We start from the raw sequence: 27,023 nt of genomic DNA on the forward strand, positions 1-27,023 counted from the left end.
CCAAGAATTGGTGGTGATGGTTGGCCTGGCAGAAGGGTACAAGGAGAAACATCCCTCAACCACTTCCAGAGGAAAGGAGTTGGGCCGCTCTTCAGGAGTGCTGGTAGGATTGACCAGGGAAAGAATCCCTGGAACCCTGGTTACGCGGTCCCCCTCTGCCCCGAAAGAAGCATCTTCCCTGTGAGTTTCCCCCTCTGCTTCTGGGGGAGAACTCGGCCTGTGTGTCAATGAAAGGACCCTGAGATTTCTTGAACCATATCTTCCCACTCTTTTAGTTTCGGGAGAAAGTAAGTTGAGGGGAAGAATAACGGACACCTACGGCAGAATGGGGTCTTACCATCCTATTCATATCTGGCCAGTGTGCTTTTAACTTTGCACCCAAACAACGAGGAGGGCTCAATGGGGGCATTAAGAAAAGAAGACAAAGGGTTCTGCGAAGTTGCACAAGCGCATCCAAGTGTGTCATCTCAAGACCGCAGCTGAACCCGCTGTGCTAGCAGCTCCTTATGATGCGTGAGATATCAGTCGCATAGAGGAGTTAAGTGTACCAGAGGAGGGCAGAGGTATAGACAGTCCGGTATCGCCAGCAGCAGCGAAAGCCTTCTCCATCAGTTGGAAGGCTGGTCCACCCGAACAGGAGTGTATGTCTGGGACAGGGGGCACCCCTCCCCTAAGTGGCTCAGCCTGCCGAACCGGAGTCCCTGGATGGCTGTGGAGCAGCAAGCTATGTGTGTCACAGCTGACATCCTGGGTCGTAGCAAAACTTTCCTGCCACAAAGGCAACTGCTGTTCCTTAGTGAGATTCATAAAGGGAACCGCAAAAGGGGAAGACTGTGCTATATCCATGGACTTCAAAGGCAATGAAGGAGGAGAATAAGAAGGGGTCTTTGGAGATGGATGATCACCTCCCAAGAAAGGATAGTTCCTGAGGGGTGGGATACCTCTGGCCAAGAATGCCTGGTCCACAAGACACAACACATCATGCTCGGAAAGGCTTCTAATTAACCTCACCGAGACTGAGGGAGAAACAGGCCTGTCCCCAAAAGAGGCAGACTCGGTGCCCATCTCATCAGACCGCACCGAGGACAACGGTGCAGAGAAAGACTGGACTACTGTTGTCTGCACCGAAGAAGTCATCGCTGCCGAGGTCATTGTCTGCACCGACACAGGGACGGTGCCGAAGTGGTTATCGGTGCCGAAGCTGGAACCGACAAAACTGGAGTCAACAATAAAGGCCTCTGTTCCGAGGAAGATCTCGGAACCGACACAGGCAAGGTCTGCGCCGACTGAACGGTCTGTGCCGATACAGTGGTAATGGTCTGAACCGAGGAGCCCCTCGGTGCCAATATATAGAAGGCTGCAGGAGAGGACGGAGCCGAAATCACTAAGGAGCCGAAGGCTTCGGTGCCGAAGGTCTAGGCAGCAAAAGCACTGGGGCTGACAGAGAGCTCTGGAGCCGAAAAGTTTGCCTTTTTAGGTTTTGGTTGGTGAGAGTCCCCAGCCAGGGATGAAGGCAAGGATTTAGCCTTAGTAGAAACATCCATTTTCTTATGGGCTTTAGGAGGGGTTGAGACCTCCGACCCAGAAAGAGCCTCTGAAAAGGGAGATTTTAGAAGTCCCTTCAGTATCAGCTTGTTTTTCCTTTCTAACAAAGTTCTATTAGAAAAGTTCTCACGAACAGTACAGGATGGTTCAACAGATAAATGGGAAGCTCCCAAACAATTAACACACAAAGAGTGTGCATCAGAAGTAGGCAGTTTGTGTCCAAAAACAGAACACGCTTAAACCCCGGACTACCTTTTTTATCTGCCGTATTAATTAACAGAAAAGTACCAACAATGGTACAAGACAGTACCCGAAGGTAAGAGAGAGAAAAAGGAATAAGATTACCAACGATGGTAAAGAGAAAATACCTCACAGTAAAAGTAATAAGTAAAAACAAAAAAACCTGAGGAAATTATGAACGCTAGATGTGATAGGGTAAAAGACAATAAAATATCAACTTTTCTGAGTTATAAGTTGCCAGTTTTTTGCATGAAAAGCCAGCTTTCCCACCAAAGGGGCGTCTAATAGGTAAGTGCTTGGTAATATTAAAGGAAAGTCATTGAGACTATTTACCATAGGAGGTGTCTTGTTGTTTCCAGATTTGTAAGCGGAGGCACCCCATTGCTTAGTTCTGAAAGTCCCTTGGGACTGAAACCTGGTGCTTCTGGAATGCCTGGGTTTGGCTTGAGTGGCTCTGGAATGTTCTGGAAAGGACCAGTTTTTAGTAGGCCAGTGCCTACTAAATCTTGGAGGTTGTACTTGTAAGAAATCTTTCACAGTTTGTATAGATTTAGCTTTATCCTCCATCGTTTTTTAGAACTTCTTCAGCCTTATTGCCAAACAGACGGTCCTGCTGCAAAGGAACATCCAACAGTTTTGCTTTAACATGGTCAGGCAGAGATTGCTCCTTAAGCCAAGCATGCCTTCTAAGCACAGACCCAGTAACAGCAGCCCTGCAAGAGGCCTCCAAAGAATCACAACCACATTGCAAAGTATGTTTTCCAACTTGTTCAGGTGAATGCAATAAATCCTGCAAATCCTTATTTTCCACAGTCAGAAATAATCATTTTCTGTTTAAGCAGTCCCATGATATGCTGTTGATATTTTAGCATATGGAATTGACAGTTTAAAGCCCTGACTGCCAAGGTTGCAGAAGTATAAACCTTTTTAGCCCATCAATCCAGCGCCTTGGAGTCTCTATCAGAAGGGGTAGGATTTTTATCAGTAGAAGCCTTAATGCCCTTGGGCCCCTGCAAAATGGTTTCAGGGTCCGCAACAGGATTTTTGAAAAGGAATTTGTGGGAGTCAGGAACCCTGTAGTATCTTTCTGGTTTACAAGGGTCCAGAGGCAGGGAATCAAGGGCCATACTGGATTCTGAAAACACATCATCAACAATGTCTAGTACAGGAGGTACAGCCAAAGGCCTATGCTGAGGAAGAAGAAGGAAATCCCTAAGCCTCTTTTTGGATTCAGAAAAATCCTGACTTTCCCAGTGGAAATGCTTCCTTAAGGAATGTAAAGTTTCCCCAAAAGAAAAATCCTAAGGGGGAGAAGCAAAAGGAATGGAATCCTCTGCATCAGAGTCCTCATAAGTAGGTATAGACAAATCCATTTCATTAGAAGAGTCAAAAGAAACAGAGTCCTGTTCAGAAGATTCACAGTCAAGTTCAGCCCTAGGCCTCTTAGAAGGGGGGGGGGGGGGTTGACTACCCCTGATCAGAGTAATTAAATCCTCAGTCATTTTGATCATTTGTTTTTTAGGCATAGGGGCCTGAACATGTGGCCTGGGCGTCGTTTTTTTTAAACATAGATTGAGGTTTAATATGCAAGTCTGTAGGCCTGATTACACCCTCAGAAGCCGGTGCCTGCACAGCGGCTCCAGACCCAACCAAGGTAGAGACATCCGCGGGTTCCATAGGTGAAGCATCTGGTGGAATACTGGACTCCGAATGGGTCTCAGTAGAGGCCTGTGAATCAGAAGTAGCAGGTATCAGGGGCTGCAAAAGTGCCTCACTGAGTACCAGCGAACTGGCGACTGGCTTAGGAGAAGAACCTAGTTTTGGACCTCAACGGCCTCTGCCTTTTTCTTTGCGTTTTTTTGGTATTCCGGTAGTCAGATGGCTAACCGACGGCATTTCTGGATAATTAAACCGAGAACCGAAATATTTAGAAGCAAAAATGTACAGACAACGGATAGTGCGCTGATTAAATAAAGCACAAAACCGACAGCAAGGTACGTCGTGGTCAGGGCCTAGGCAAGGAATACAGTACAAATGAAAATCCTTATGAGGTATTTGCTTCCCACAAGTAATACAATTATTAACTTTTACTGACATCGGAAAGGAGCAAGAAAAAGTTTCCCCAACAGGGTACTTGGCTTTTAGTTGAAGACTTTGGTTCTGAACTCGAAAATGAAAATTTCAGGAGTCAGCCGACTGGCACTTGCAAACTGCTTCTGCTTCGGGCACCGCGCGGCAAGAAAGACTGTTGTAATTGTGTTGGCTGCATGTTTTATACCCCTGATGTCATGGAAGAAGGGACAGCAACCGACGCAGGACTCAAGACTTTGTTAATCAGGCCGAGGGCAACCTGCCAGCAGATTACCCAAATGTAATGATTGCAACAGTGAAACACGAAAAACATCTGTAATTTGATTGAGGTGTAAGAGGTTAGGTAATTCTAGCCATTTTAGTTGGCGAAGCACAGTACAATGGTGGGAATTATGTGGTAGGTTTGTGGCGAATTTGGCAATTTTATGATAGCAAGCCATAAGTCTGTCTAGGTCAGTTTTTTAAGTTTGCTAAGATCGGGGAGGCAAACAGTAAGGAAGAGAGAAGGTGGGTCCTGACAGTTGCTTTCTTGGTGTTGTTGGTTAGAACTGGCTTAACTCTATAGAGTGAACCTAGTCTGATGTGGGTCTTTTTAATGATTAGTGCTAGGTCTTGGTAAAATCTCAACCTGCTGTCAATGGTGACCCCGAGCAGTTTAGTATGACAGATGGGCTCAATTTAGTTTTGTTGACCAAGTAGATGAAAAAGGGTGGTATGTGATCAGTGGATTTTTTACTGGAGAACAGCATTAATTTGGTTTTGTTTGATATGAGAATTACCCTTAAAACTCACAACAAAATACACTCAAGTTATCTGTCAGGACTATTTTTAACTGTTAATAAAAATAAAATCCTGTAGGAATAAACCAACAAAAAAATATATGCCTCACCGTATCTTACAATTTAAGTGCTGAAATTCTTAGTGTTAAGTAGGTCTCAATACTGGGAACATGTTTTTCCTGGTGCTCTATCAGAAAATTCAAGACTGTACAATACAAGCCCCAAAAACTATAATGAATTAAGCAGAGTTCCACAGATGTAATAGCAAAGTCCAAAACTTCCTACTACATATTAAAAGATACTTTGTTGTGTCTTTCGGCTTTTCCCGGTTAGGGGTCGCCACAGCGGAACTCCGGTCCGCTAATGATTGGTAGTTGATTTTTACGTGCCGAGTTACCAGCTCTGACGCACAACCTTCAACGAAGGTACGCCCATTCACGCATGTCTCAACGCAGAAGACTCCCTAGCTGAGAATCGAACTGGACAGCGTCTTACTGTGTCCAGAATTTCCATACATTCTTTACATAAAAATTGCTATGCCTGAGCATTTTTCATCTCCTAGGTTTCGTATAACCTTGCCTTCCCATAAGCCATTAACTTGTATTCTTTCTTCTTCTGTTATTTTTATGTCTATTAATACTATAATGTCCAGATCCAACATTCTGCACCATTCAACACTCCTTGCCTTCATTGAACATTCTTTATACTACCCCAAATGGCTAGGACTGTCATCTTGAAGAAAAGTTTATGTTGCTTTTACCCTTTTCTTTTTTTGTTTCCTCCTATACCTATATTTTTAAATTTGTGTTTTCTATCTTTCACTCTTTTCCCAACAGAAGTTTTTTTTTTTTTACTTATAACTCTTATCCATTTATCATCTCCTTCATCACCTGAATTACTTACTTCTTCTTCTCTCTCCTTTTCCTTTTGTTTCCATCATACATTCACTTACCCCCATTCATATATCTTTCTCATTCATTTTTTCTTTTTCTGCTTCTTCTATATTATGTAGTAAAACATTCTCCCTATCTTAGTCTGACTTTGTTTCCTGTCTATAATTTTCTGTAACATTACAGTCAATCCACGAATGCCGTTTTTTCACACTTTATACATTTTTGCTCACATTTTTCTGCTTCATGACCAACTTTACCACAAATAAAACATTTCCTTTTGTCACAACCGTTAATCAAATGATCATTCTTACCAAACAAAAAACATGTCTTTGGTTATCTCCAGTATCTAACCAATCCTTTATTCCCCTCCACACTAATGATATTTGGCAAATGCATTATTTTGTCATTTTGCATTTTCAACATAACACCACATTCCCATCCCGCAGTCCATAAGCCTCTATTTTCATAGATCTTTGTAATGTCCATTACATCTCTACACACAGTTTTTAAGTAGTCTTAAATAGTTTCTTTCAACTTCAGTTTGAAATTGTATAAATGTTCTTTTTTAGCTTCTCTGTTAAATGCCTGCACAACATACAAGTTCCAGGGGATTTCATTCTTTCTGTTTTCATACTGTTCTAAAAATTTCTCCATATACTGCACTGCCTCGAAAAAAATGTCACAAAAAGTATCTTTATTTAAATAAATAAAAGCTCTTACCTCTCTAGGTTCAACATCCAGTGATGAAATGATGTGTCCCGCATTTCATACCTGCCCAGTTCCTTTCCCATTTTGCTACTTATCCTCACCCAATGTTTTCTTCTTACTTCTGCTTTCTTCTCTTCTCCCGCCTTCTCTCACTGACTGTGCGTATGATTTCTTTTCTTCCTTCCTTATTTCCTGCACTACTACTACTTGAATTTGTTCCATTATTTCTCCCCACGGCACTGCTTTCTCGGTCTCTGGTTTGCTCTGTTCAATTAATTCTTTCAAATAAACATCCCACAACCCCCCCCCCCCAAATGGAGGGTTGTAACAACACACTCAGGTGTTGCTGAATCTGTTGCAAACAAATTTCTCTGAAATAGCTCGTCTGAATCTACCATATCTACTTTGACTTCCATTTGTTGCCTTTTTACTCAGCTTTCCTCCACTTTTTTCCCTTCTCCAGTCTCCTCAATCGGCATAACTTCTGGTTCATACTCTGCCACATTAGGCTTTCCAGCTGTTCGATTAACAGCTTCTCTCCCATCCAAAACACAAAAAAGACCTTCCTCCTCCTCCATGTTTGATTTTAGACTTCTTGCTTCTCCTAGCCGCCTCTGTGCCTGGACCGAAAGACAGGAAGTGTAACAGCAAACTGAGTCCCTGTACGCAAAGGGTAGGGGAAGTTCCCTGGTACCTTGGCCAAATTTCCCCTAATCAGTAAGAATATCAACTATGAGATCCCCTGAAAAAAAAAAGACACTGGCCTACTAGTACTAACCTAATCAACTTAATGTAAGCAAATAAATAAATCAGGCTCCTCTAAACCTTTAGCTGGTCAACATTCCACCACATCCTCTGGTAAGAACTTCAATGGTTCCATTACCCTCTTAAGCATGTCTAAAAGCTATCCTGACTGCAGCAAGAAACTGCAAAGTCCACCACTAACACACACGCATGCAAGCACTCACACACAAACACACACACTCCTCAAAGATATCACTTTTCATCAGGCCAACATCAACTAGGTATCTACTAATGAAAATGGGAAATCAATATGTCCCACAGATGCCACTCAAAAATCCACTATTAATGGCAGGCACTCACACAATCATGTGATCCTGTAATAAAAGTGAACATACGACAGATGCATTCAGGGCACAGAAGAAACATCAAGAGTAAATGCAGACACTACAGCAACATAAACCAGCAGCCCATGTCTGGAATGCTACTACCAACTTATTTCAACCACACAGACTCTTCCAAAACTGGATGCTACTAAAATGAAGCAATGACTAGAAGAAAAAATATACCACTTGTGAATACAACTGATAACCAAAGACCCAGCTCAGTAACATGAGGCAGAAATAAAATAAATCATGTAGCAGGCAGTCCTAAGATAAGCACACTGGCTACAAGATAATGTATTCTATGAAAGCCAGCAAACGAAAATTATTAAATGAACACAAAGGAAGCCACATTGCCAAATCTGCTAAGACAACTGAGAAACTATCCTAAGGCTAATACAATTTAATGGAAGGGCTAATCAGAAGGATTCAGTGTGGAAGGGACCCCCTCAAAGCATTTCAACATTCTTGATTAAGAAATCAAACCTACTATAAAAATTAAGTAAAAAGAGAAAAATAACTTAATACTGCACTTGCAGCAACCTAAAAATAATTGCACTTATAATTAACGCCTTAAAATGTACGCACAAGTTCCAAAATACAAGGTGTACATTATGAGCAAGACAGCAAGAACCAAATCCAATGTGCCAATAAGACATACAAAGGAAAGAGTTGTGCAACTGAGAAGATGTGGTGGGAACACAAAGGCCCAACAAGAAAACAAGTGAAACAGGTACTAGTAAACATGACTAAGATCAGCAAAAAATAAGAAATAAGCTAAAACAACTTAAGCCAAGACCAAGCCATGTTAAAAAAAGAAGTTATGTACTCACCATAATGTTCCATGTTGGTAGTCCATCTCACCCTTCATTTTTAAGTATGGGTTTGGAGCCGATCCTCTGCTCCGACTCGGCCGATTTATATGCTCGAAGACTTCTGGTTGGCTCGTGGCTAAGCAGGTATCCCATAGTGCACCAGTACAAACCCCAGATCTTGTTTGCTACTCACTAGTAGAAATAACCATAACAGACAAGCCAATACTAAAGGGTCTCCAACCAAAGAAACCAAAATATTAATACCTCCAGATTCTTCCAGGATGGGGGCAGGAGGGCGAGTTGGTAAAAATGAAGAGTGAGATGGACTACCAACATGGAACGTTATGGTGTGTGCATAACTTCTTTATGTTGGGTAGTCCAATCTCACCTTCATTTTTACTTATGGGACAGCGTCCCTAGCACCTTATTCTTGGGTGGCTCACTGGAAAATACTCCTGAGCATCGTGGAGCCAAAGGATGCTCTATCCCTGGAAGCTAAATCCAATTTGTAATGTGTAATAAAAGTGTGAGGGGTAGCCCACATAGCTGCTGCACAAATATTATCAAGTGGGACCCTGGCTTGAAAGGCTGCAGAGGTAGACAGAGACCTGGTAGAATGAGCCTTGATCTTGAAGGGTAAAGGTCTGCCCTCTGAATTGTAGACAAAGGCTATGCAACTGAAAATCCAATTATATAGTGTCACTTTAGAAACTGGTAAGCCCAAACTGGATTCAGAAAAGGAAATGAATAGTTGATTGGATTTCCTAAACTCCTTGGTGCGATGCAAATAAAAACGTAGCTGTCTATGAACATCTAGCTGATGAAACCGATATTCAGCTGCATTACAGTGATTAGGGAAGAAAACTGGGAGTTCTATTGATTGATTTAAGGTGGTGTGAGAACAAACTTTGGGAACAAAGGAGGGGTTAGTATGCAGTGAGACCCTGTCTTTATGAAAGATCAAATAAGGTGGCTTAACATATAAGGTTGTAACTCCGATACCCGTCTAGCTGATGTGATTGTAAAACAAAGTCTTCCAAGGCAAAAATTTCAATGAGGATGAGTGAGAAGGTTCAAATAGGGAAGATGTCAGTTTGGACAACACAAACTTTAAATCCCAAGAAGCCACAGGTTCTTGAAGAGGTGTCCTCAACAGAGTCGCTCCTTTCAAAAAGGTCTTGCATAGCTTATGAGACATTAAATTGGTGTCTGGAAATCCTAAATGGAAATGAGAAATAGCCACCAACTGAACTCTGACAGTGGCAGCGGCAGATCCTTACTGAAAAAGCTCGGAGAGAAATTCCAAAATTACAGGGATAGAAACAGTGTAGGGATCTACATTCATTTTCTGTGCCTAAATAGATTTTAAACAATGTAAGTAAGAAAAAAGTTAACACTTAGCCAGAGCCAAGAGAAGCACAACCGAACTCGTCGATGTGGTAACCGAGATCTGGGGTTTGTACTGGTGCCCTATGGAATACCTGCTTAGCCACAAGCCAACCAGAAGTCTTTGAGTTTATAAATCGGCCGAGTCGGAGCAGAGGATTGGCTCCAAACCCATACGTAAAAATGAAGGTGAGATTGGACTACACAATTCCAGCTGAGATGTACACTATGCAACTGAGGTAACATCAATACATACATGGTCTGCCCTCCTTCCTTTCCGCTGCAAACCTGCTGAAGATGCACTAATTATGCCATGAACTGATATTTGCCCTATCTTAGCACAAAAGCCAATTTCTTTGTCAAACTGTAAGTTGCACCAGTTCCATCAGAACATCTACTGTGCCCTCACACAGCTCAAAAGTCGACTCCTCTGATAAACATTATGCTTCAGTAATTGTGCCAAGATCTGTTCTGGACCCTATGCAGGGCCTGAAGCAAGTGCCTGCATTCATCTGTATAATAAAGCTAAAGATGTGAGTGCTGTCCAATCAACTGCTGTTTTCTGGAAGACCTAGCACTTCAGATGTATTCAGTTCAAACCTCCGCTTTTCCACTATTATGCATACAGTGTTTGCTGTCTTTTCTGGGTGTTTTATTCACTATCCACTACAGGTACTGACAAATGCTGGAAGTTATTTAACAAAGATATGTTTTCCTGTACAGCTTCAGCCCAGAAGCCCCAAAGAAAGTAAAGAACAATAATGGATACATAAGGTACTGTATCAGCACCCTACATGGATTGGTATTAGTCTTAGATTGCTCCCCCATAGTAAAGTCAGACATTATCTCAAAAAATCTTGGCAAAGAAATGGAAGACAAAGAATGGGTAAACCCAAATGTTAAAATCTGCTGTTACAGTGATCTTCTCCACTGAAGATCACCTAAGAGTACTACCTGCTCCTTTTTAATCCTGAAATTATACAAACAGGGAGGTGATAAACGTCATTTAGCACCTCAGCCAGGTGCCTGCTAACGGGCTTGTTGGTACTCGTACTCAACTCCGAGTTGCAACACAGCTGCTTTTAGCCTTATTTAAGGTCAGGGTTAAGAACAGAGAGTGGCAGAGTAATGCCCATACACGGTGGGTCCTCTAGACAATATGGATACTTGGGGTATTTTTTCCACTACCTGCTGCTACAGGAGAGACACTCCAACACTGCACTGTATCAATTTCAGTAGTTATAAGGTGCTTTCATTTTTTTGCTTCACCAGTCCAAGCAAGTCCTGTGTTTTACTATCCTTAAATACTACACATCATAAAAAACTCACATTTTTGTTGGCATGTACTCCCAAATAATCATAGCTGACAAAACCACAGTCATCTCACAGATTACAGTTTGTATAAACACTGCCTTCATTTAGCTCAGCCCCATGTTAACAAAACAATTGTTAGTACAAGAGTAAGGTGACTATCATATTCTTACCAACTGGAAGCTTAGGTGCAAAAAATAGAAGTTATGTTCTTACCATAACGTTCCATGTTAGTTGTCTTCTTCTCGCCTTCTTCTTGCTGGATGGGTTCGAGCCGACCTCGCCCGACTCGCCACTCTAAAAGCTCGAGAGTTGGTTCCACCGGCTCGAGGCTCCCCTTATATCCCACAATGCTAGGCGAGAGTTACCTCAGATCTCGTTTGTAAGCTAACCCCAGCTTATAACAGTAACAGTATAACTGTAAAACAGAATCCACCTCTAACAACAGGAAGAAAGAAGGGTGACCTACATCCTGAACCAAGAAATATGCATAATAGCATATGACTAAGAAAGAGGTGGTAGAAAGAGAGGTCACGATCACAACTCCTCTAGGTCTGTCCAGGCCAGGGGAAGGAGGGTGGGGCCAAGAAGAAGGCGAGAAGACAACTAACATGGAGCGTTATGGTAAGAACATAACTTCTATATGTTAAGTTGTCTATCTCGCCTTCATTCTTGCTGGATGGGACCGCGTCCTAGCACCTTGTCCCGGGTGGCCTAACTGAACAGACTCCTGAGAACAGTGGAACCAAAGTTAGCTCTATGCCTAGAAGCTAAATCCAACTTATAATGAGAAATAAAAGTGTGAGGAGTAGCCCAAGTAGCTGCACAAATGGTGTCAATAGGCAGTCTGTCTTGGAAGGCTAAAGAAGTAGCCAAAGCTCTGGTGGAATGGGCTTTAGGTTTATTAGGCAATTTTTGTTGTCTAATTTCATATACCAGGGAAATCAAAGATGTTAGCCATCTGGATAATGATACCTTTGAAACTGAAAGTCCCTTTCTGCTTTCTCGCATAGGAGACAAACAGCTGATCAGATTTTCTGAATTGTTTTGTTCTATCCAAGTAGTACCTTAATTGACGATGAACATCCAGGCAGTGTAATTTTTGTTCAGACCTATTGGAATACTCTGGAAAAAGACAGGGAGGTCAATGCTTTGGTTTAGATTTGATGTTGAAACCACCTTAGGCAAAAGGACGGGTTGGTTCGTAGGATACTCTGTCCTTATGAGACAAAAGATAAGGGGGGCGACAACTGGGTGCTTGAAGTTCTGAAACTCTTCTAGCTGATGTAATAGCCACCAGAAAGAGAGTTTTCCATGATAATAATTTCAAGGAACATGAAGCTGCAGGTTCGAAAGGGGAAAGAATCAAAGAAGCAAGAACTAAATTTAGGTCCCAAGGAGAAGGAGGATTTCTTATAGGAGGTCTGAGAAGAAAAACTCCTTTCAAAAAGGCTTTGCAAAGTTTGTGGGACATTAGGGCAGATTCAGAAATACCCACATGGAAGTTAGAAATAGCTGCCAATTGAACCTTAAGTGTAGATGGAGATGAACCTGCATGGAAGAGTTCAGCTAGAAAATCAAGGACTAGTTGGATGGAGGCGGTGAAAGGATCTATGTCCTTTCCTTGTGCCCAATATGATGAAGCGTTTCCACTTACTCAAATAAATCTTTCGAGTGGAAGATTTATGGGAAGCTATCAATATATCTCTAACAGAGTGAGATAATTGAGGAAGCCTGGCTACGGTTGGAACTGGAGGAACCAAGCAGTGAGGTTCAGAGAGGGAGGGCGATGAAACTGACCCGACTGATGGATCAAAAAGATCTGGAACTAGGTCCAGATTCCACGGTCGCTCAAAAGAAATCGATGTAGAAAGGGGAACCACACTTGTCGAGGCCAGTAAGGAGCAATGAGGAAAGAGGAATCAGGGCTGTTGAATCCAGGATGAACAGTGAATACCTGAAGCATACATAATGGATGCCAAACTGATAAGTTCTTGTTTCGGGTTGCTTAATGGTGAATTCCATGCCTGGAGTGGGGAGTCAAAAGGTAGGCAAGGCTACCCCCTTGCAAATTCCGAGCAAACGAGCCTGATTAAAGATAGGAATGGTAAGCTGGTAATTGTACAGAATCGGTTGAGCTTCCAGAATGTCCCTGATAGGAAACGCTGAGAAGAAATGCCCAGTCCAAGTCAGTGATCTGACAGGGGCCTGATGGTTCGCTTCTTGTTGATTGTACCAAAAGGACATTGTTTCCATTTGGAAATGGTTCCCAAGGAAAGAGCCTTGCAGGCCCCAAGCAAAGACTGTCCTGTCAGATTTCTAAAGTGCAAGTCCTTCAGGTTGAACCGAGTCCCTGGCTGTCCGCAGTATGTCCCCACCCTCAGGGAGGGTTAAGGAAGAAGGTTGGCAAATGGATGGATTGGTTTAAGGCCACACTGGACATCACCTTAGGCATAAAAGGATGGGTTAGTCCTAAGGGAAACCCTGTCAGCATGGAAGATAATAAAAAGTTCCACAGCCATCAGTGCCTGTAGCTCAGACACTCTTCTAGCTGAAGTGATGGTTAGAAGCAAGGCTGTTTTCCAAGAGAGGAATTTTACTCTGCTGAAGCAGCAGGTTCAAAAGGGGGAAGTGTGAGCTTTTCCAGTACAAACTAAAGGTCCCAAGCAGGGGTGGGTGCTCTCCTTGGGGGCCTTAAGTTGTTAGCCCCTCTCAGGAACTGTTTGATGAGAAGGTGAGAAAACAGAGGTGGCTCAGTATTGTAATGAGCTGAAATGGCAGAGGCATGAATCTTAATGGAGGAGAAGGATAGGCCTCTGTGGAGTAGCTCTGCTAGGTAATCCAGGATTAGAGGTAAGGAGGGTACAGCTGTGTCCTTTCCTTTAGACTGAATCCAAGAACAATATCTTTTCCACTTCTGCGCATAGGATTTCCTAGTACTAGGCCTTCTGGCTTCAAGAATGACGTCATCACCTGTTTACTTAGGGCTGCTGGTGGAGTACTCAAGGAATAAGCCAAGCTGCAAGATTTAAGGTTTGTAATTGTGGATGAAAAATCTGCCCCTCCTGCTGTGACAGCAGGGTAGGGGTCTAGTGTAGGTGCCAGGGTGGCACCGTTGTCAGGCTGCGCAGGAGTGGGTACCAGTGCTAGCATGGCCAGTCCGGGGCTATCAGAATCGTCCTTGGCCTGTCTTCTTTTATCTTGAGTAGTACTCGAGAGAAGGGGCAGACGAGGAAAGGCATAGATTGAGAGGTTTTCCCATTGAAAGGATAGGGCATCCACTTTCCAGGCCCTGCTGTGAGGGGTCCTAGTGCAGAATTTCCTTAACTGGTGGTTTTGGGGGGAGGCAAAAAGATATCCTCCTCTGGAGTCCCCCACCTCTGGATCAGGAGGTTGAAGGTGCTGGGCTCCAATTTCCATTTGAGTCTAGGAGATTTCTGCTTAAGTCGTCTGCCAGTGAATTTTGTTTGCTTGGCAGGAAGTGAACTTGTAGATGGACTTGGTTGTCCAAAGCTGTGTTCCACCGAGTCATGGCTAACCTGCAGAGTGGCTAAGAATGGGTTCCCCCCTGCTTGTTTATGTACCACATAACTGTGGTGTTGTCTGATTTTATCAGCAGTTGTCCTGGAAGGATTAGGTATCTGAAAGCTGTCAGAGCATTCTGTACAGCTAGCATCTCCTTTTGGTTGATGTGCAGGAGAATTTGGCTTGGGCTCCAGTGGCGCTGAATGATTTGCCGGCCATGTGGGCCCCCCATGCGTAGTCTGATGCATGTGTGATTAGGGTTTGGGCAGCATGGGGTAGAGTAAAATGCAGTCCCTTGTTGTGGTTGCATGCTTCTGCCCACCAAAGGAACTCTGCCCTCAGACAAGGTATGATAGGAATGACTGTTTCCAGGTCCTGGGAATGTTGGCACCAAAGACTTTTTAAGTACCACTGAAGTTTCCTCATATGCAGTCTTGCATATGGAATTAGCAGAATACATGAGGCCATGAACCCTAGGGCTTGCAGTATTTTTCTTGCAGTTAGCTGGGTTCTGGTGGCCATTTGCTTGAAGTAGTCTGTCAGATAGACTTGTTTTTATGAAGTGCGAAATGCCATCCGGGAAGCTGTGTCCAAGCTTGCTCCCAGGAATACAATCTTTTGACTGGGCACCAGTTGTGATTTCTTTTCGTTGACGGTGTACCCCAAAGAAGTGGAAAGGCTTTTTACAAATGCCAGATGCTGAAGCAGCAATTCCTGGCTGTCCGCCTGAATCAGGCAATCGTCCAAGTATGGGTAAATTTGGATATTTCTCTGCCTGCAGTATGCAATGGCTGGAGCCAGGCATTTTGTGAATACCCTGGGCGCAGTAGATAAGCCAAAGGGAAGTGCAGAGAACTGATAATGCATAGATCCTGCCCTGAAACGCAGACATTTCCTGAATGATTCCCTGATGGGGATGTGCAGATAAGCTTCTTTTAAGTCAAGGGTGACTAACCAGGCATCCTTGGCTAGCATAGGGAGAAGCTGTTGCAGGGTAAGCATCTTGAATTTTGGGACCACCAGGAAGGTGTTGAGAAGTGAAAGATCCAGGATTGGGCGTCAAGAGCCCTCTTTCCTGGATACCAGGAATAGTCTGGAGTACAAACCCTGACCCCTTTGTTCTACTGGAACTGGCTGAATAGCTCTGATGTTGAGCAGGGAAAGAACTTGGTTTTGAGCCTCTGCCAACTGGTTTTGAGGAAGGTCTAGAAACCCGCTTGGAGTTGGCAGTGAATGGAAATAAAATTTGTACCCCTGCGATATAATGTTGAGGGCCCATCGTTCCTGAGTGATGGACATCCAGTTTTTTGCATGGAGGGCAGGTTTTCCTCCTAGGGGCACAAACAATTGGGCAGGGCTGGGAGGTACAGTTGAGAAGTCATTGTGAACTTTTTCCATAGGGAGGTGGCTTACCACTTCCTGTTTTAGGGCTGGGAGCACTCCATTGCTTAGATCTCTGCATACCCTGAGACTGTAGTCTGGGTGGTCTGTTTCTCCTGGGTCTTGTTTGGGAAGGCCTGGAGTGGGCTGGAAAGGACCAGTGTTTTGAAGGGCAATGCCTACTGAATCGAGGTGGTTGCACTTGTAAGGGTTCTTTACCAGTTTGCATAGATTTAGCTTTTTCTTCAATCTTTTTAAGAATTTCTTCTGTTTTGGTGCCAAACCAAACATCCCTATTTAAAGGAGCGTCTAGTAATTTGGATTTGATATGATCTGGCAAGGTCTGCTCCTTCAGCCAAGCATGTCTTCTCAGTACAGAGCCAGTGACTGCAGTCCTGCAAGATGCTTCCAGGGCATCAAAATCACACTGCAAAGTATGCTTACTAACTTGGTTTGCAGAATGCATAAGGTCTGGAAATCTTTATTTTCTGCACAATCTGGAAATATTACAATTTTTTTGTTTAATGAGATCCATAATATGTTGCTGGTACTTCAGCATGTGAAACTGGCAATTCAATGCCCTGATAGTATGAGTTGCAGAGGTATATACTGTCTTACTACATCTGTCTAAAGCTCTGGAATCCCTGTCCGAAGGGGTAGGATTTTGGGCTGTAGTAGCCTTAATACCTTTAGGTCCCTAGAAAATGATCTCTGGATCAGCAGTAGGATTCTTGAAAAGAAACTTGTGGGAATCGGGTACTCTGTAGTACCTCTTATACCACAGAAAGAAGACTCCACAGCAACCTTGACGAATTTAATCCACTTGAAAGACAGAATTCACAGTAACAAAGGTACAAATCCAATGGTCAAATTTCTAGCGCCTCGGCAAATAAGCCTTTACAGAGTAAAAGATGTTCTAATACTAACTTGAAGCTCTTTTTATATCTAGCTAAACCCCTCCCAACTCAAATCACAATCAATTATTCAATTATTTCAGAGCAATCAATTAAAACTTAAAAACATAAAAAGGCAAAAAAGGCAAAAAACTTTTCCATTAAAAATATAATCATTAAAGTAAACTTTTCCATGAACAATCACAGTTCAACCCATTTGGTTTAAGTGTATTAAATTTTAGTATCAAATACAATTCTTTTTTCCTTAACATAAGTTTTATACATTTATCATTCAAATATTTAGTATTTGGGATACTATCTAACACTGTCACCTTAATACCTTCATTCCCTTGAAGATGAATATAAAATTGCAAGAAGGCATAGTATTATTTCAATGACTAAAGTGTTTAAGACCAACAAACTTGAGAATTACATTCTCAGTGCTCATCTCAGTTGCACAGCTAATGTTCTTACCTGGGCTTTTAATTTTCCAAATGCATACTAATACATATTTCCAAAGCTGTACCGATATTACAATACTGCATAGCAAGTACACTTGGGGCAAGAATTTCTCATTCATCCATGAAATGTAGTTTAAACCCTGTTTCAATGAACAGATACAAAAATTGAACATCTACATTTTTCTCTGTAAAGATTTTCTGAAAGGCTTAGAAGCAAGGCTGTTTTCCAAGAGAGGAATTTTTACTCACAGAGCAGCTGGTTCAAAAAAGGGAAGAGGTGAGTTTGTGCACAAAAACTTAAGGTCCCAAGCAGGGTGGGTGCCTCCTTGGGGTTAAGTTGTTAGCCCCTCCTCAGAACCGGTTTGATGATGAGAGAAAATGGTGAGGCTCAGTATTGTAATGAGCCAAAATGGCATTTCTTTATCCCTTTGTTACTGTGAATTTGTGATTAGGGTTTGGGCAGTGTGGGAGGCAAATGCCATTTTGTGAATACCCTGGGCTGCAGTAGATGCCAGCGAAGTGTTTTAAGAACTTCATTCTTGAAAAGAAACTTGTGGGAATCGAGTACTCGGTAGTACCTGTCAGGTTTCCTAGGGGCCAGAGGTAAGGTGTCTGGAGTAAGACTGGATTCCAAGAAAACATCATCCACAACATCCAGGACAGAGGGAATGGCTAAAGGCCTGTGCTGAGGTAGCTCTAAAAATTCTCTATGAGTCTGTTTTTGGACTGAGGATAGTCTTGGCATTCCCAATGGAAATGCTCTCAAAGTATGCAAGGTTTCACCAAAAGAGAAAATCCTCTGCAGGGGAGGCAGAGGGAATGGATTCCTCTACATCTGAATCCTCATAGGCTGATAAGAGCATGTCCTGATAATCAGAAAGGTCAGAGTCATCTGACTCCTGGTCTGTAGAATCTGAAGGCAACTGAATTCTTTGTCTATTAGCAGGGGAAGGCTGGCTTCCCCTAATTAGCATTATAAGGTCTTCAGCCATTCTAAGGATTTGTTTTTGTGGCATGGGGGCCTGAGCATGCGCTTTGGTCATCAATTTTCTAGGCGTAGTGCATACTCTGGGCCTAAGAAACTCCATAGTTTTGGCTAAAAAAGTCATTGGTTTGATTCGAACATTGGTAGGTCGGAAAACACCCTCAGAAGCCGGTGCCTGCACAGTGGCTCCGGACTCATCCAGGGTAGAGACATCCACTAGTTCCATAGTCGAAGAAGCATCTCACGGCATACTCCGTATGGGATGGGACTCTGAATGGGTCTCAGCAGAGGCCTGCGAATCCACAGAAGCAGGCATCAGGGGCAGCAAAGGCGCTTCACTGAGTACCGGTGGACTGACGACTAGCTTACCAGAAGCATTGTCAGCAGTTTTGGATCTATGCGGTCTGTTTCTGTCTTTATCTTTATGTTTTTTCGGAAGATCAGTAGTCGGATGGCTTACCGAAGCCATTTCGGAATATGGTGATCGAGAGCGAAAGAATTTAGTAACAAAAATAGCCCGATGATGAATGGCTCAGGCGTTAAACAAGGCAGTACTTCTGCATCATCATCACAAGACACAGACCTGGAATGTCCAAGTGACAGTGGGCAGTTCATGCCTATGATGATCAGAAGTACCACTTGATTAGAAGACTGCACTGCTCTCGCAGGATTTGAGAAGATGGACGGCTGAGTAAACCCCACTTGTGTAAAATGCAGACCACACATGAGGTTGAAATGAATTTTCATTATCCAAGGTTACTGATGAATGAACATCTCATTTCTGATGGTGTACACTAACCCAAGAGTTGATTATAAGAACACTGTGGAAGAGGCTGGGTATAAAGGACCCAAAGTCACATGTATAGATAAGCTGGCTACATCCTGTCTGGAACATAAAAACAGGACCTGAAGATGATGTAGCTGTTAACGAAATTAAGTACATTTGCCATAGTGCTCATAACCTTAGATCTCCACAATTCCTGATGAAAGGGAGCGTATAGGTAAAAATAAGTACTCAGTCATAAAGCTAACACCCACATTTCTGAGGGAGGAGGGGGTCCTGATGATGTAACTCTGGTGCTTACACTGCCTTAAGAGAAACAAAATGGGAAAACAGAGTGGTGAGAGGCAAACTGCACTCAAAGAACTGGAAAACAGTGATGTGCCTAACAGACAACGGAGCACAGTGTTGCACTTGAAATACTACAGACGGCACACTTCTGCACTTCACAAACAACAGTGAGCACATATACTATCATGTATTGACATAAAGGCACACATAACATGCATCACAGTTAATGCATATACTATAGCAAAACCCAGTTTAGGTCAACATGTACGGACATTACTGCAAAACCTAAAACAAAACTAGTACACACAGACATGCCAACATGAATGCACAAATCATAAAGCTTTAGTGTGCCATTACTAATGTCCATCTATAAAACTTTGTGTATCATAACAGTACTACTACAAATGCAACAATATGACTCTTCATCATAATGGACCTCTGATGTGAACTGATGTACACCAGCATGCATACATGCATCAGAATAAAACTGAGCTATACAGTAAAATATACCTGCAGAATACATGGTATAATGTTCTGTGAAATGCACTCTCAGGAGCATGTACCTTAACAGAACTGTGACATTCACATGCATGCATTCAACATGACTCCCCACATCATAAATGAATCACAGTCTGCGCCTGTATGAATCCATATGACTGCAAGCACCACAACAGAACCACTGTATATTGGACATGCAATGTGACTACATACTCCACAGCAAAAGTAAAATGTGTAGTGAACCTGTACGTCTATAAGCATAAGCACTGTAACAGAAATGTAATGTGCACATAAATCACCCACATCTTTCCTCAGAACAAAACTGTAATCTGTGCTGACATGCAATGACTAAACTCCACATACTACAACATATTTTCTGTGAAATGTCTCCCCACTGACAGCATGTGTAATATATCTGCAATGTACGTGAATACAAAAATGAACATGTGTAAACATTGTGTTCACAGAGTTGGGGAGATCAAACATAACTCCTGTATCCAAGTCAGTAAAATGCTAGTCATCTATAATGCAAACCAAGCTGCCTCCAGCTTCAAAGATGCAAAATGGGAGAAACAGAGTGATGGGAAGCCAATTGCACTCAAAGGGCTGGAAAACAGTGATGTGCCCGACAAACAAGGAAGAACAGTGTTGCAGCTGAAAAATTGCACACAGAGCAATTCTGCATCTGACAACAGACAGCAAAGTACTACACCCCACAGACTTTGGAGTGCAATGCTGCACACAAAGAAATGGGGGGTGCAGTGCAGCACAAAGTGTTGAGAAATGCAGTACTGTACCCAAAGTGTTAAGAAACTAAGTGTTGCACCTGAAGAGTTAGTGAGTGTAATGCTATATCAAAAGTGTTGGGGAACATAGTGCTGCACCTGGTGCATTGGGTAGCATACTGCTGTGGCCAAAGCCCTCAGACGGCGACTGCAGTGCAGTGCAGTGTTATATACAAACAACTACAAAGCAGAGCTCTGAACCTGAAGAACTTGGGAGCACCGAGTTGCATCAGAAGAAAGAGGAGCATAGTGTTCCATCAGATATGCTGTAGAACACAGTGCTTCACAAAAGGATTTCTGAAGCACAGTGCTGCAGCTTGTGTACTTTGGAATACAATGCTGTATTCAAAGTGCTGAGAACTGTAGTGCTGCACACAAAGCAGGGAAGATAGTACTTTAGTGCAGTGCTGCACAAAAACTGCTGGGGTGTACAGTGCTGCACCAGATGTGCTGGTGAGCACAGTGTTGTTGCTGTGTTGCAGCAAAGCTGCACTGATTGGGACCAATAAAATAATGAGAGATAAAAAAAAAAATCCAAAAAGTTTGTGCCACATTCTTTGGCGTGCAGGGATAAAGCCCCGACTACAATTCATGACAAACAGTGATTCAGATGTTGAAAGACCTGTGCAGGGGAGAAAAGCAGCCCAACTACTACAGTAAAAATCTCCCTCCTCCAAAGGCCGGCGCCCATCCTATCCGACATCAGAGCACTTGGGTATAAAGCCAGTCGATGCCATGACATCAGTTTTTTCTGGGTCTACTTCACCCTGTAGAAGACCGACAATATCAAAGCTGATATTGTCGGCACCAAAATGTCAAAAGTGAAAATCATCACGTGTGTAAATGGAAATCTCCGTAAGGGGAGATTTCAGTTTAATGCAATGTAGTGCAATCTCAGAGTTGGTATATTTAAGTAGTGGAGGGTGTGGCGGGTGCAAGGGGGCTAGCCCCCCTGCATAGAGCAATTTGTGTTGTGTTTGGGTGGCTTTTGTGTGTGTGTTTGATGTTTGGGGGTTTCGACATTTTCGTGTCGATTATTACGCTGTCGACAGTTTGAGTTTTCGACAGAGTAATATAAATGCATTTTTTTCTTGGTCCCTAGAAGGTAGGAGCCCCCAGGACAGACCATAACCATGGGTCCAAGGCAGAAAATAGGCCCTGCAAGGGAACAACCAGGGGGTCCTCTGACTGGTGAAGAGGACAGAAGCAGACTATTACTGTAGGCAAAGGGGGAAGGAAGAAAGACTGCAACAGTGAATACACTCTAACATCTACATTTATGGTAAGTGGATGCAACTGTACTATATTCTTTGTTTCACTGTTGCAGTTCTGACTTGTGGATGATCCCCAAAGCTGAGATGAGGATGGAAGAAAGATTATGGAGAAGAGAGGATGTCCTGCTGGATGGCAGTGGCAAATTCTGCTCTAGAATTGGAGAATTCTGACAAGTGGTAGTGTTTGGTAAAGGTATGCACAGATGACCAGGTAGCAGCTTCCAAAATGTCTTTCATAAGGACTCCTTTCAGGAAGGCAGCAGAGGTAGAAGTGGCCGTAGTAGAGTGAGTCCTTACAGCTTCAAGAGGCTTCTTGCTATGATGGCTGTAGCAGAAGGAAATACAGTGAGAGATCAACTTGGAGATGGTCTGTTTGGAAACTGGTTTCCCTTCAAAGCCAATGGCAAACGAAACAAAGAGTTTGTCTAATTGTCTGAACGATTTAGTTCTGTAAAGATAGTAGCGGAGCTGTCTATGCACATCCAAGGAGTGCAGGATTCTCTCCCCCTGGATCTGAGGATTGGGGAAGAAGGTGGGTAAGTGTATAGCTTGATTCAAGGATGTGCCCATGACCACCTTGGGCATAAAGGATGGATTAGTCCTGAGTGATACTCTGTGTGGATGGAATATGATAAATGGTTCCACTACCATAGCAGCTTGCAGCTCAGAGACCCTCCTAGTTGAGGTTTTAGCCAGTAAAAGGGCAGTCTTCCAAGGTAAGAATTTTAATTCAGCAGAAGCTGCCGGTTCAAAGGGGGGTAGTGTCAATTTTTCCAGAACAAAACTGAAGTCCCATGGAGGTGTGGGTTGTCTCCTGGGAAATCTGAAGTGAATCACTCCCCTAAGGAATTGTTTCAGTAGGGGATGGAAAAGGATAGGAGGAAGAACAGTGATGTGGGCTGAAATGGCAGAGGTGTGAATTTTGATGGAAGTAAAAGATAGGCCTCTGTCAATCAGGGTAGCCAGGTAATCTAAAATGGCAGAGATATTGGCTGAGTTACGACTGAGGCCTTGTTACCGGCATCAAATGGAGAATCTTTTCCACTTGGTTCAGTATGATTTCCTAGTACTAAGCCTTCTTGCCTCCTTGAGAATGTCTTGAACTTGTCTGCTTAGGAGATGCTCAGAAGAGGATGTTGGGGGATTATCCAAGCTGAGAGTCTGCAGGCTGGGATGCACAAAACCTCCTCCTGTCCTGTGTCAAAAGGTCTACTCTCTGAGATAACTGCCATGTTTTTTTCATTGGTTAAATGTAGTAGCAGAGGATACCAGTGCTGCCTGGGCCAGTCTGGGGCTATCAGAATGACCCTTTGGCCTTCTTTCCTAATTTTTAGGAGGATACAAGGAAGAGGAGGCAGGGGAGAAAAACAAAGGAAAAGGTGGCACCAAAGGAAGGAAAAAGCATCTGTCCTCCAAGCTGTGGGTAGCTTGTTCCTGGAACAGAGTATTTTTAGTTCAGCATTTTCTTTAATGACAAAGAGATCCATCTGTGGGGATCCCCATTTCTGGACTATGCTGAGAAATGCTTCCCGATGCAGATGCCACAGGAGGGGATCCATCAAGTTCCTGCTTAAGTGATCTGCTAAGAGTGTTTTGAGCACCTGAATGGTATTGTGCCATGTGGTGCAATCCTAGAGAGGGAGCTGTCTCCCAGACCTGCACAGCTAGTTGACAAAGAGGGTAAGAGTGAGTGTCTCCTTGTTTGTTTATGTACCATATGATTGTGATGTTGTCTGTTTTTACCAGCAGCACACCTGGTTTGCATTTTTCTTCGAAAGCTACAAGGCCCTTTTGAACTGTCATCAGTTCCTTCCGCCTCTGAGCTGAATTTCCCATCCGCCTTGGGAATGAAGGTGTTATAGACATGTGCCCCCCAGGCTGCCTCCGAAGCATCTGTGATTAAAGTTTGGCTCTGAGGGGTGACCCTAAAGTGGAGACCCAGGTTCTGGGCGCAAGCCAGAGTCCACCATTCATATTCCTCCTTGAGGCAAGGGATCAGCTGAATTTCTGTCTCCAGGGACTAAGAGCGCTGGCAACTCTGGCAACACAGATATCCAAGGTACCACTGGAGCTTCTTCATGTGTAGCCTGGCCAGATGGATCATGAGAATACAAGATGCCATGTAGCCTAATGCTCTGAGGAATTCCCTGGCCAAGAGGCATTGTCTTTGCCTAATGTTTTGAAAGTACTGAGTCAGGAAGGAGGCCTTTTCTGGAGGGAGGGAGGCTTTTTGAAGGGAGGAATCCAGAAGAGCCCCCAGGAAAATTATCCTGCTGGATGGGTCTATGTTGGATTTGTGAAGATTTATGGTGAATCCCGTGGAGGTGAGGAGGTACTGAGTGAAGGCCAGGTCCTTGAGAAGTTTTGACTGGCTCATGGCCTGAATAAGGCAGTTGTCTAGATAGGAGGTAAATCTTGATCTCTCTTGTTCTGCAAAATGCGATCACAGGGGCTAAACACTTTGTAAAGACCCAGGGGCAGTAGACAAGCCAAAGGGTAGTGCAGAGAATTGAAAGAGACTGGTACCTGCTCTGAAACATAGAAAACATCTGCAAGATTCCTCTACAGGAAAGTGCAAGTAAACATTTTTTAGGTCCAGGGTGACCATTAAGGGCTGAGGGGCTATCATGGGAAGATTTTTTTGAAGAGTCAACATTTTGAATGTTGGTACCAGCAGGGGGTGATTGAGAGTGGACAGGTCTAGAATAGGGCACCAAGAGCCTTCCTTTCTGGGAACCAGGAATAGCCTGTAATAGAACTCCTTCCCTATTTGGTGCTCTGGTACTTGCTCCACTGAGAGCTGTGAGCACAGGTTGTGAATTTGAGACAGGACCTATGTTCTTTGACTTTGTGTAATACCTGGATCTGGGTAACCCAAGTATCTTAATGTTTTTTTTGAAAGTAAGCCTGTAACCATTTGAGATAACATTCAGAACCCACTCATCTGAAGTAATGAGGGACCAATTTTCTTTGAACAGGGATTGCCTTCCTCTTTTTCTTCTTCCTATCTTCCAAGGACCACTGCCTGGGCCTTTGTGACTGATGCTGCCTATGAGGCCTTTCCCTCCAGAGTTTTCTTTGCCTGCTTTTTGACTGAGAGGGAAAGGACCAGTGTTTAGTGGGAAAATTCCTACTAATCTAGGAGGCTGAACTTGAAGGAAGTCTTTGACAGTCTGCATAGATTTTGCTTTATCTTCTATCTTTTTGAGCACAACCTCAGCTTTTGGCCCAAAGAGGATGTTGTTATCCAGGGGTGCATCGAGAAGGTTGGATTTTGCATGGTCTGGTAAGATCTATTCCCTAAGACAAGCATGCCTTCTAATGATAGAACCAGATACAGCAGCTTAGCTACAGGCCTCCATAGCATCACAGCCATACTGTAATGAGTATCTAGCCACCTGGGAGCTGGAATGGCAAAGGTCCAATAATTCCTTGGAAATGTTCTTGTTCTCCAGGGAGGATATCTTCTCCTTCAGTTGATCGAAAATAGTTTGTTGGTATTTTATCATATGAAACTGGCAGTTAAGGGCCCTTAAGGCTAGGGTAGCAGAAGTGTAAACTTTTTTACCAAACTTATCAAGGGCCCTGTTTTTTTTTTTTTTTTTTATCAGCAGGTAAAGGGTTTTTTGAAGTGCTGGCTCTTGCTCCCTTGGGTCCTGAGTGACAACCTCTGGATCGCAGTAGGATTTTTGAAGAGGTATTTATGTAAGTCCATCACACTGTAAAATTTGTCTGTTCTTTGAGGGGCGGGAGGTAGAGTCTGAATTCAGGGAAGAATCCATAAAGAAATCCTCTACCACTTCCAATACAAGAGGAACAGCCAAAGGTTTGTGTTCCAGGAGGTCAAGGAACTCCCTAACACTCTTTTTAGAATGTGGTTATTCCTGTACCTCCCACTGGAAATGTTCCCTCATGGCATACAGTGTTTCCCCAAAAGTGATGTCTTTAGGAGGCAAAGCTGAAGCTAGATTCTCTTCAGAATCTAAATCTTTAAAGGAAGCAAGGAAGGGTCAAAGACAGACTCCTCCTAGTCAAAATCCTCATCCGAAAAAGGAGGTTCACAGGAAACTTCAGGGGTAGGATCCCTCTTCCTTTTCCCTGGGAAAGACTCCAAAGGGGGTTGCCTGGCTCTAACTAAGGAGATAAGGTCTTGCTGATATCATTGTGCAATGGAGCCAGTAGACCTAGATATAGGGCCTGAGGTAGAACCCTTCTTAGAGGTAGTTCTGACATTAGGCCTAGGCACATCCGTAATCCTGATGCCAGTCACTTTTGTAAGGAAGAAATGATACAGGCCTCAAAGGATTGTCACCAGTAAAAGATGACTCGTCAGAAGCCAAGGTCTACTGAGCAACTCTGGACCAGACCGAACTGAAAGCCAAGACCTATGCAGAAGCAGAGGGACCCAACAGCATGTCTGACTCTGTACGGGTCTCGACAGAGCCCTGCGCCACCACCTCGGTCACAGAAGGGGGCGATGAAAGAGCCTCGCCTTCCTCAGCTATAGCAAGCCTTGGGGAACTGTCAGACGCCGAATGGTTGTTATCTGAGGCCCTAAGTTTGGGTCTTTTTTCCTTGTCCTTCCTATGCTTAGGGAGCGGATGCCATCAGAAGATGCAAAATAGATGGCAGACTAAGATGACTAATAAAATTTTCGGCCCTATGCCTGACAGTCCTAGAGTTGAAACAGGCGTAAAAATGGCAATTAGGGACATCATAGTCAGGGCCTAGACAGGTGACACACAATGTATGAAAGTCTTGATGTGGGATTTGCTTACCACAGAGGAGACAACTGTTAACTTTATCTGACATGGGTTAAAGCAGAAAAAAGAATTTCCCAAAGGCATACTTAGCTTATACAGTACTTCTCTCTGGTGCGGACCGACCAATGCACTGAAACACTGCTTTGGGGGGACATTTATACTCTGGTAGTTGGGCCAGCCAAGGGCTTCCACAGCAGGAAATCCCACAAGTCAGAACTGCAACAGTGAAACATGAAGAACATCAAAAGGGCACAAGAACAAGGGGAGGTGACTGATGGTTGGCATGCACAAAGGAAAAAACACGGGAGGGGGGATAAGAAGGTTCCAAAAACCTTGTTCCTGCTTTGTTTGAACAACTCAACGAAACTGCAATGTCTGAGTCACCAGAGAATGGCAGCCAAACAGTGATGTCAGCGAAGATGTTATTCTGGGAGGATCTGTTTCACTACAATGGAAAGATGCAAAACTCCCAATTACAATGAGCTCATAAAAAGT

General features: G+C 43.5%; 1 protein-coding gene across 1 annotated transcript in view; it reads right to left on the reverse strand.

Annotated features, from left to right (window-relative positions):
- SREBF1 (sterol regulatory element binding transcription factor 1) overlaps nt 1-27,023 on the reverse strand; it is a 631,726-nt gene that overhangs the window by 280,113 nt on the left and 324,590 nt on the right. The window lies entirely within an intron of this gene.

This window comes from Protopterus annectens, chromosome 12.part0 (genome assembly GCF_019279795.1).
Source record: "Protopterus annectens isolate FY-2018-M chromosome 12.part0, PAN1.0, whole genome shotgun sequence".
Taxonomy (NCBI): Eukaryota; Metazoa; Chordata; order Ceratodontiformes; family Protopteridae; genus Protopterus; species Protopterus annectens.